General features: G+C 39.7%; 1 protein-coding gene and 1 pseudogene across 20 annotated transcripts in view; both read right to left on the minus strand.

Moving 5' to 3' along the window:
• Ptk2 (protein tyrosine kinase 2) overlaps positions 1-10,033 on the minus strand; it is a 265,206-nt gene that overhangs the window by 195,159 nt on the left and 60,014 nt on the right. The window lies entirely within an intron of this gene.
• LOC104872893 lies at positions 275-1,629 on the minus strand (annotated as a pseudogene).

A 10,033-nucleotide genomic window follows, 5' to 3' on the forward strand; every position in this document is an offset into this window, starting at 1 on the left:
CTGTAGCTATACAGGGGCCTAGCACCCTTCAGCTTCCAGCAGAATGAAGTGGGCAGAAGCGTTTTCTTCTTTCCCAGAAAGAATGGTGGTGTGATTCCCTACAGCCTGTGTTGTGACAGGAAGGGATAAAAATGAATTTAGAACAAAAGGTTGTAGAGATTCTTTTCCCATTATATTCTGCTCAAGATATCTCCCCACAAAATAAAAGAAGGACAACACTGTTTGAGAAAAGAGACCTCAAGAACAGGGTGACTGAGTCAAAAGGGTAGGAGGAGAGACTGCAATTTGCTCCTGAGAAATTTTTCAAAGAAAAAAAGGTTGGAATCCATCAGTGTTCAATTAGTTATCTGCTTTCTTCATCCTCTGTTCCCTCCTCCCCTTCATCATCTTCTTCAACACCTTTATCCTCACCATCTTCATCAATATCTTCCAATCCTTCATCATCATCATATCTTCTTCTCCTTCCCATTTTCTCATCATCCATACCAGGAACCTAGCAGTACTGCAATGGAGGACTTGGCCAAATGTTTAATTTTTGATGACTTCTCCTAACTCATCTGCACCCACATCACAATGGTCAGTAAACCAGGCAGAGAAGGACTTGGGTTCTTTGCTTACCCCTTCCTATTGGTTTTATTAGACATTTGACTTGAACATTTCATCAAATCCTTTCCAGATTTCAATTTGATTTTAGTGAACTGTGAAGATGGAATGTCATTCTCATTCTGATGAAACTCTTTGGAGAGAACTTTATTTTCAAAGTACTGAGTTTTATCAAAATAAAAATCTGCACACATAAAAGACTAATCTTTGGGCTGGGGATGTAACTCAGTGGCACTGCATCTGCCTCCTAAGCACAAGGTCCTGAGTTTGATCCCTAGTACTGGGAAACAAATAACAACAATAAAAAACTACAATAAAAATCTATTTCTGTTACATTTTTATACCTTCAAATTCTGGTCAAATAACGCAATGCCTCTTTTCATCTTCTTCCCCAAGCAGTGCAGACACTCATACATAATTAACAAATGTTACTCAAAAATGTGGGATTTTGGCAATCAATTCTGACCTCTTCTGAAAAACTTGGTGGAATTTGTTATATTATTGGTCTACATTCAATATCTCCTCACTGGCTTGTTCCTTAAGTTGATTTCATTTTGTACTTCACCAAAATGCTCAGTTGCTTCTTGCTGTTCTTTTTCTCCCTGGGGCAGGTGTGGCAAGGCTGATACATCCTTGAATTTGAGGGCTGGAGGCTGTATGGCTTTCTGGGTGGAGGGCGAGGGGTGAGTGAAGACTGGCATTGGGAGCCATGACATGAGGGAAGTCCCAACACCAGACATACAGTTGTCTTGGGCCACAGAAAGTAGCTCAGGAATGCTTTAATGAGTCTCTTTGAGGCGACTTATGCAACTTCTCCATGCCAACAAACACACATCCCTAAGCTACAAGAGAAGGGATCTGGCGCTGCTTTGTACTTCCCACAATAACACCTTTGTCTTCCTCTTCCAGCTTAGCAAATTCAAAAACCAGGGCATACCAGTGCCAGTCACCCCTGGTGCGGCACAGGTCTGATAAACATTTTCAGTTCAAAGTAACCGCACACCAACACCAGTCACCCTTGGTACAATAATGTGTCACATTAACCCTTTCAGTTCACAGTCAATGCACACTAATACCAGTCAACCCTGGCTGAGCACAGATCTGACACACCAATGCTTCCAGTTCACATGCACTGCAAACCAACACCATTCACCCTAGTAGTAGCACAGTGTATCACATCAACTCTTTCAGTTCAAAGTACTGCACACCAATATTCGTAATATTTGGTGCAACACTGGCTTGTCGTATCACCTACTTACAGCTCATTTCTACTATGATTCAGGAACAACCTCTCTTATTAGACCTATAATCAGTCTTTGCCACTATCTTCTCTAATCATCTATCTCAGTTCACCTGGCCTGTATCTGTCCACACCCAGATGTGAAGTACAAGATCCTGCAAGGGAGAAATCATTCCTTATACTTGAATTTGCTACCAATCAACACTAGGGGATATACCACTTTTCCGGGTGCCACCCCTAATGACCCCAAGAAAAGAACCAAATATATAGCTCCAGATAACAACAAATATTTCTAAGAACTAAATACTTAATGTCATCAGGCATTAAAATGCTACCATTTTTGTAGAACCACTCAAGTACTTGTACACTGTACCTCTGGAATACATATATTTAGAAATGTGACTGCTTCTAGGGAGTTAACAGGACATGGGTCTATAATATGCAACTAAAGTTAGCTGAATTATATTTAATTTCTCATCATAGTTTTGCAGCTCCATGAAAATCTAATCTAATTAATCTAATCAAACAATATTTGGCTACTCTGAAGGCTTCATTTCTCCACTTATCCTAGGATTACAAAATATGTAATTTTCTGGATTAAATTCTCATAGTGGATATTTTGGAAAACTAATTCTGTTTTAAGATCCAAAATAACAGAAGCCAATATGCACATCATACTTTTTTCAAGAATGCAGCAATGAGTATACACAGTCATTTTACCACTGGTGGGTAGTTTGTCCTTTGTTTGGGGTGGGGGGAAAAGGAGGTAGAAATGGAAAAAATACTGCTACAAACATCCTTTTAGGTGTAATCATACTGTGTATGAGCACTGCATAAAACAGACATGGTAAGAGCTAGAGATGTAGCTCAGTGCCACTGTGCCTGCCTGGCAAGCACAAGGTCCTGAGTTCAGTTCCTGGTACCACAGAAAAAGAGAAGCGGGGGGGCAGAGACAGAGAGACAGACAAACAGACATGGTAGGCCACAAGCCACTGAGACAGAAACATTTTCTTAAGCACAAGTTGGCCTTCAACAAAACTAATTATACTTAACACATAATGTTAGAGATTGTCCTTCATCTCACATGAATAAATAAAATCAATCTTAAAGTGATTACTATGATGAATAAAACCAAAAACTAAAAAACACCAAGCATTTCATTATTATAATTTACATTTCCCTAATTACTTGCCAGTGAGATGAGGCTGTTAATTTTGTCTTCATGATTTTTCTTGATACAGTTTGTACACTGGTTTACCACTGTTAAAAGTAAGTCATAAGGCCCTTTCCTTCACCTTTACTCCCTTAAATATTCAATCATTAATGAACATCTACAGTGCCCACTACATGTGCTACACTAGCAACAGAGGCATAGACCCTACCAAGGGTCTAGGTCATGCAGGAGAAATGTGATAATGAATGCATACAAATAAACATTAACTGGTCTGTAGGGAGCACAGGAAGGAAACAGGACAAAAAAGGGATGTTTTGATATTTTCAGTTATACTCTCACTTGGTTGTCTTGTATTTTTTTTTTTTATTTCTTTTTTATGGTACCAGGGATTTAACTCAGGACTGCACTTGCCAGGAAGACATGGTGCCACTGAGTTCCAGCCCCAGCCCCCATACTTGATTTTGAAAAGGTGCTTAATTAAAACTACCCAAAGCCCCATGTGCTAACACTGTTCGTATCACTATATCATTCTAAGAACTGCAAAGCACACTTGTCATTATTGATCTTCTACAGTAGGCAGCGTTTGGTTTTCTTGATGTGTTCCTCCTCCAGACACTTATTACATTAAAGAAACGGAAGGATCTGTACCCCTTTCTGATCATATCCTGTATTGCTAGAAGCCTATCATCTAGTTACACTACAATAAAAAAGATCTAGATCTTTAAATCTTGTTGCTAAACATTAGGTATAGAAGTTTATTTAAAGTTCTCCAATACAAGGAATCATTTTTGTCTCTTGAAGATCTAGTCATTTTGTTAGTTCCTTTTTACTGCCTTAAATAACCACAAATATAGGGACTTAACATATTCCTGCTGGCTTAAACCCCTGGGAGTACATTCATGACTGTCCCATGGGTGGTTGGTACCACTGGTGATACAAATGGATCTTATAATTTTTATCCATTTTTTTTACTAATAAAAAGCTGCCCAATGGGACAGTCTTGTATGTACCATCAGCTCCACAGTGAGACATATGAATTATGGCCCCGTGGTAGATCACTCAGCCTTTTGGCACAGATCCTTCATCCTGCCAGTACAGACTTTTTAGCTTCCACCGCACTACTGCTGGCCTTAGGCCAATGCAGATCATTGATACGGACTTGCATGGAGCATTGCCAAGGGCTCCAGGTCCTTGAGTGGATCCTTCCAGCCTCCAGTGTGCTGACAGATGTTTTAAATTCTTCTACATCTGACTCTAGTAAGCAACAATTAATACAGGCCCCATTATGAACACATTAAAACAACACAAATGTATTCTTTCAGATCTGGACAGTACAAGTCTGAAATGTATCTCAGTAGGCTCAAGTCAAAGTCTCAGCAAGGATGTGCCACTCTGGAGGCTATGGGCTTGCCTCCTCCAAGTTCTGAGGGCCACTTGTACTCTATGGCTCATATCCATTCCTTCCTCCACTTGAAAGCCAGCAACACTGCTTTTGACCCTTCATCTGTAACAACTTCCTTCTGACCACAGCCAGGAAAGGTTGCCTCTATTAAGGAAAAGGATCTCCCTATCTCAAGTTCATACCCACAAGGTTCCCTTGGCCATCTAGGGGAACATATGCACAGGATGGTTCTATAGCTATCTTTAAGGGCACCCTTCTGCCTGCTACAAAGACCCTAAGGATCTAATGAAAAAGAATTCCTTTTCCTTGTGCTCTTCTGGGCTTTCCTTTCCTTTGTTCTAAGGGTTTTTTTGCTTTCTGTCTAGATGATACTCTCCATCCTGGAAAGGATGTTTACCTTTCAGACCTCTGGAGTCCTTTCTGGCATCCAAAATAATTTGCATCCACAACAGTGAGTGTTCCAGTTTTTAAAATATATTTTCTTAATGTCTATTAATTTTAAAAAATTACTGGGTTTCAATTTGATATTTTCATACATGTAACTTATCCATTCTCTCATTACTTCCCCTTTAACTCTCAATTCTTACCTTTACTCCATTACTTATCTAGTAAATGTTACCTCCTCTTTCATGCCATTTTTTCCTCTAGATTCCACATACGAGGGAAAACATGACCCTGTATTTCTGAATCTTATTTCATATAACATGATACCAGTTCCATTTTCCCGAATAGAGTGGAATATTCTTTATGTATATATACCACAGTATCTTTATTCATCCATAAATGGGCACTTAGGCTGACTCTGTATTTTGGCTATTGTGAATTGTGCTGCAAACAACTTGGATATGTAGGTATCCCTACAATACACTGATTTTAACTGTTTTGGGTATATACCAAGTAGTAGGACAACTGGGTCATATGGTAGTTCTATTTTTAGTTTTATGGGAACCTCCATACCAATTTCCATAGTAGCCATACTGATTTACATTCCCATCAGTAGTACTAAAGAGTTCATACCACATTTTTATTTTTTTTACTTCTTTTTTTTTTTTTTTTTTTTTTTTTTTTTTTTTTTTGTTACCATGGCTCAAACTTGGGTCCTTGAGCTTGCGAGGCAGGCACCAGAACTACAGAGCTAAATCCCCGGCCCATCGCCATATTTTTGCCAATATTTGTTTTGTATTTTTGATGACAGCCATTCTGACTGGTGTGAGATGAAATTCTGATGTACTATAGTTCTGATTTACATTTTCCTAAAGGTTAAAGATATTAAATATTTTTCACGTCCTTACTGGCAATTCACTTGCCTATTTATTGACTTCCCTATTTGTTGAGGTGAGTTTGTGTGTGTGTGTGTGTGTGTGTGTGTGCTTTTTGAGTTACTTTATATGTCCTAGAAATTAAATCCATAAGAATATTTGGCAAAGATTTTTTCTCATTCTGTAGGCTGTCTCTTCACTTTGCTGGGTGTTTTCTTTGCAAAATCTTTTTAATTTGACATAGTCCCATTTGGTGAGTCTTGTTATTATTTCTTGTACTATTGGGAGTCTTACTTAGGAAGTCATTGCCTGTGCCTATGTATTATGGCTTATGTCCAGATCCCCCCACCCACAAAGTCTCATGTAGTTACAGTTGGGCTTTTTCAGAGGTCGCTGGATCTAGTATGTGATGCTGGGATTAGGGATGTGTAATTAATAAATTAGTGTGCTAGTTGGTTTGGCATAGTTCTAAGTATAGATAATGGGACACCCATCCTCGTGTGAGTGATACCCATCTCTAAAGTTGTATATCCTGGATATAAGGGACAGAAAGAGGGCTGCTGGGGGTTCTTTGTAATTTGCTGCCTTCTGCCTGCCATGAACTGCTTCTCCTCTTAATGTCCCTCTGCCATGCCACACTGTTTTGGAGCCAGCCAACTACGAAATGAAACCTCTACAAATGATGAGCCAAATGTTTTCTCCTCCAACTTCTGGTGTCAGGTATTTTGTCTCAGCACAGAGAAAAGTAACTAAGACACTATGACTTGAAGTGTTTTGTTTTCTTCTAGCAGTTTCAAAGTTTCAGGTCTTATAAATAGGTCTTGCATCCATTTTGAACTCTACAAGGTGAGAGACAGAAGAGCAGGTGGCATAAAATAGCTAACATTTCTGACTCACAAGTGATGACAACTAACAATGAACACTGCAGACCACTAGATTATTCAAAGGTCTTCCAAGAAAGTGACTACATCTGAACTCAAGGAAAACTGTCCAGAAGTTCCCTTCCCCTATGGGAAGACAACTCTGCTCTTAGAACTCAATGCATTTTCCCACTCCAATCAGAAGATCAATTATAAAATCAATCAATACTACTTTCCACTACTATCTTCCCGCTATGAACCTGGTACTATTAATTAATTAGTATTAACCCAACTTCATGTGCAGGGGATGGTGGTACATCCTATCTATAATCTTAGCTACCCCAGGAGGCCTATGCAGGACCATCAAAAGTTAGAGGCCACACTGGGTAACTGTAACCCCAAGCATATGAAAAAGAAAAGGCGCCTTTTGTTTATGAAGACAAAAATGATACTTTCTGATATTTCAAAGTTTTTAGAAGTGAGATACGGAGAGTGCTCCCAGAGCAGTTGGGACAAAGGCTGAGATCCTGAGTCAGGTTGTAAGGCATCTGACTATACCTTAGGCAGAGGCAGAATGGCCAAGCTAAGGTTCATGTGTAATTTCTAGTGTCTTCTAAGTTGACAAAAGTTTTTACTTTAGGCATCAATGCCTATCCAATTCTACTCACTGGTAAATTCACTACGACATGCCTAGGGTCATTTATTATATATAACGTATTAATAATGTTGAAAGAAAAATTAGAAGTCAAAAAAAGAATATTTCATTTTTATTTATTTATTTTTGGTATTTTGAGACAGGGTCTCACTATGTGGTTGAGACTAACTGAACTCACTATGTAGCCCAGGCTGGTCTGGAACTCGTAGCAATCCTCCTACCTCATCCTCCTGAGTGTTGGAATTTCAGGAGTGCGCCACCACACCCAGCTTTATTTTATTTATTTTATTTTATTTTTTGGTTTTTTGAGTCAGGTCTCACTATGTACTTGAGACTGACCTGGAACTCACTATGTAGCCTGGGCTGGTCTTGAACTCACAGTGACAAAATGAATATTGTCTATGTTATGACATGATCTTTAGCAGCTTCCACAGTCCTCCCACAGAGTTGACTCCTGTGCACAGAATGAATTGCTCTAGGCCTTGTAATTTATTTTTTAAACATAAGCCAGAAGTGAAAGTTTGACAGAAACATCAGTAAAATGAGGCATAGCTTCCAACAAACAAGTTTTTAGCTTTCAAATCAGTATCTTGTTGGTTGCTAGTCTACTGAGGCTTTCCACTTCTTCAACCACCTTCCTAGATTGAATTTATTACAAACACTATATTTTGGGCCGGGGATTTAGCTTAGTGGTTCTGCCGCCTGCCTTGCAAGCACAAGGACCTGAGTTCGATCCCCCGTACCAAACAAACACTGCATTTCATCCAAGGTGTTACATCATCAGAAAGTCTCTACTGATGAACACTTGTTGTGCCTGCTTGCTCTGCTGGAAATGCTGGTGATAATACGTAAAGTCCAAAGGTCCCTGTTGTTATACAACTTAATGTCAGGAGGAAAAAAATGTAAGAAATGGGCAAAATTAATCAAGAACAAGATAATTTCCTTAAAGATAAACAACCTGAAAGAAATTTAACCAAACAGATATGGGGACAAAGGAGCATTCTTAAGCTAAAATGACACCAGAATGAATGAGGGGGATAGTAGAGGAGCCAGATCTGTAGGTCTTTGTTTACAACTGAATAAACCTAGCTTTACTCTGAAACAAGGAGCCACTGCAACTTGTAAGTAAATTACTGAGTAGATCAGCATGTTAAGAGAAACAGCTCAAAATCAGGAAAAAATAAGGTGTGTGACTGGCAGGACAGAAGTCAGAGGGTATGATCAGGAGAGTTAGATGGGACTCCTGATAGGTGAAAATGTTGACTCTTAGAAGTTCTGAATGCAGAAGTGACATGTTTCAGCTTTTCTTTTAGCAAGGTCATTATGGTTGATGGACTGTTGAGTAATTATGAGAGGGTTAGTAGAAAAACAGGAGGCCAGTTAGCAGATGTGATAACATACTTGAGAAACCGAAAGGGCACAAAGAAAGCCATAGTACTGGAAGACCTATGGAAGAGGCAAATTGAAGATGGTATGGACAGGATTAACTGGATGTAGGGTAAAACAAAGAGAGCAAAACATGGTTCCAAGGGACTCAAAAGTGGGGTGACCCTAGCCTGAAGCAATGGATGACCCTCCAAGAATAAGAAGTGAGAAAAGAGAGGGAAAAGAACGTGTGTAAGATCTCAAGTATTGTCAGATGAATAAAGTCAGAAAGTATGACATGGCTATCTAGGAGAGCAGGACTTGGAAATAACAGGTATCCTTCAGAGACTATGCAAGTTCAACTCAAGACCATTACAATAAAGCAAGTATCACAATAAAGCAAGTAACACATTTTTGTTGTCCAGGTTTATGTAAAAGTTTTGTTTACACTATAGTCTAAGTATACAATAACAATATGTCTTGAAAAACAATGTATATGATAAGCTGGGTGTGGTGGCACATATCTGTAATCCCAGAACTCTGGGAATCTGAGGCAGGAGGATCACAAGTGCAAGTTCTGCCTGGGCAAATTAGCAAGAAATTGTCTCAAAAATAAAAACAGAAAAAGAGCTGAAAATGTAGCTCAGTGCACAGGCCCTAGTTTCAATCCCAAGAACCACAAAATAAACAATAAAAATTTTAGATACATACAATGTATATATCTTAATTTTAAAAGTTTACTGCTGGGGAGGGAGAACCATGCCTGCTCCTGACCCAGCCACGATTACTGAAGCGCAGGGAGGAAGCCTGGGCCCAGATCCACCACGGGAAGGAGGGACACGCCTGCTCCTGACCCAGCCGCCATTGCTCAAGTGCCGGGAAGGTAGCCGCACGGGGCCCCTGAACCCCCCATAAGCCCCCCCCCGCGTACTCTCAGACCTCCTGACTGTGCCAGTCTTTGGACCCACTCTGCAGAGGCAGAGGTGGTCATCGTGGGTATTTTTCTGAGTTCCCAACTTTGAACATCTAGTTGTGGAGTTCAACCATTCAGAAGGTTGGAAAACTCAATCTGGGACTTGCAGCCCAAGGTCAGTCAGCACCATGGGGTTTAGCCATCAGCTAACTGAGATCAGGGGTCTTGCATCCTCGCTCTGTCTGAGCCATTAAATGGTAAATACACTATACTGAAATTTTGTTCACTGAAGACATGTTCTGGATTGCATCTTGATTTCAACTTAATTCAAATGATTTAAGGGTGATAGACTAGTGACTACCACAGGTGGTCAGTGTCCAAGTTGTGCTTGATCTTAATGTGTTGATGATTGTATCAGTTGGGATAAAGCATTGCCTGATTTGATGAGCTGTTTTCTCTGATGTTATGAAGATGAGAATCTCTGTGGGTCATTAGAGACACAGAAGCTAGGGCACAACTATATTAGGAAGATTTGGGTGATAATCCAGAGATTATACCACAA

Source organism: Fukomys damarensis, unplaced genomic scaffold, assembly GCF_012274545.1.
Source record: "Fukomys damarensis isolate Sample0158 unplaced genomic scaffold, DMR_v1.0_HiC HiC_scaffold_5, whole genome shotgun sequence".
Lineage (NCBI taxonomy): Eukaryota > Metazoa > Chordata > Mammalia > Rodentia > Bathyergidae > Fukomys > Fukomys damarensis.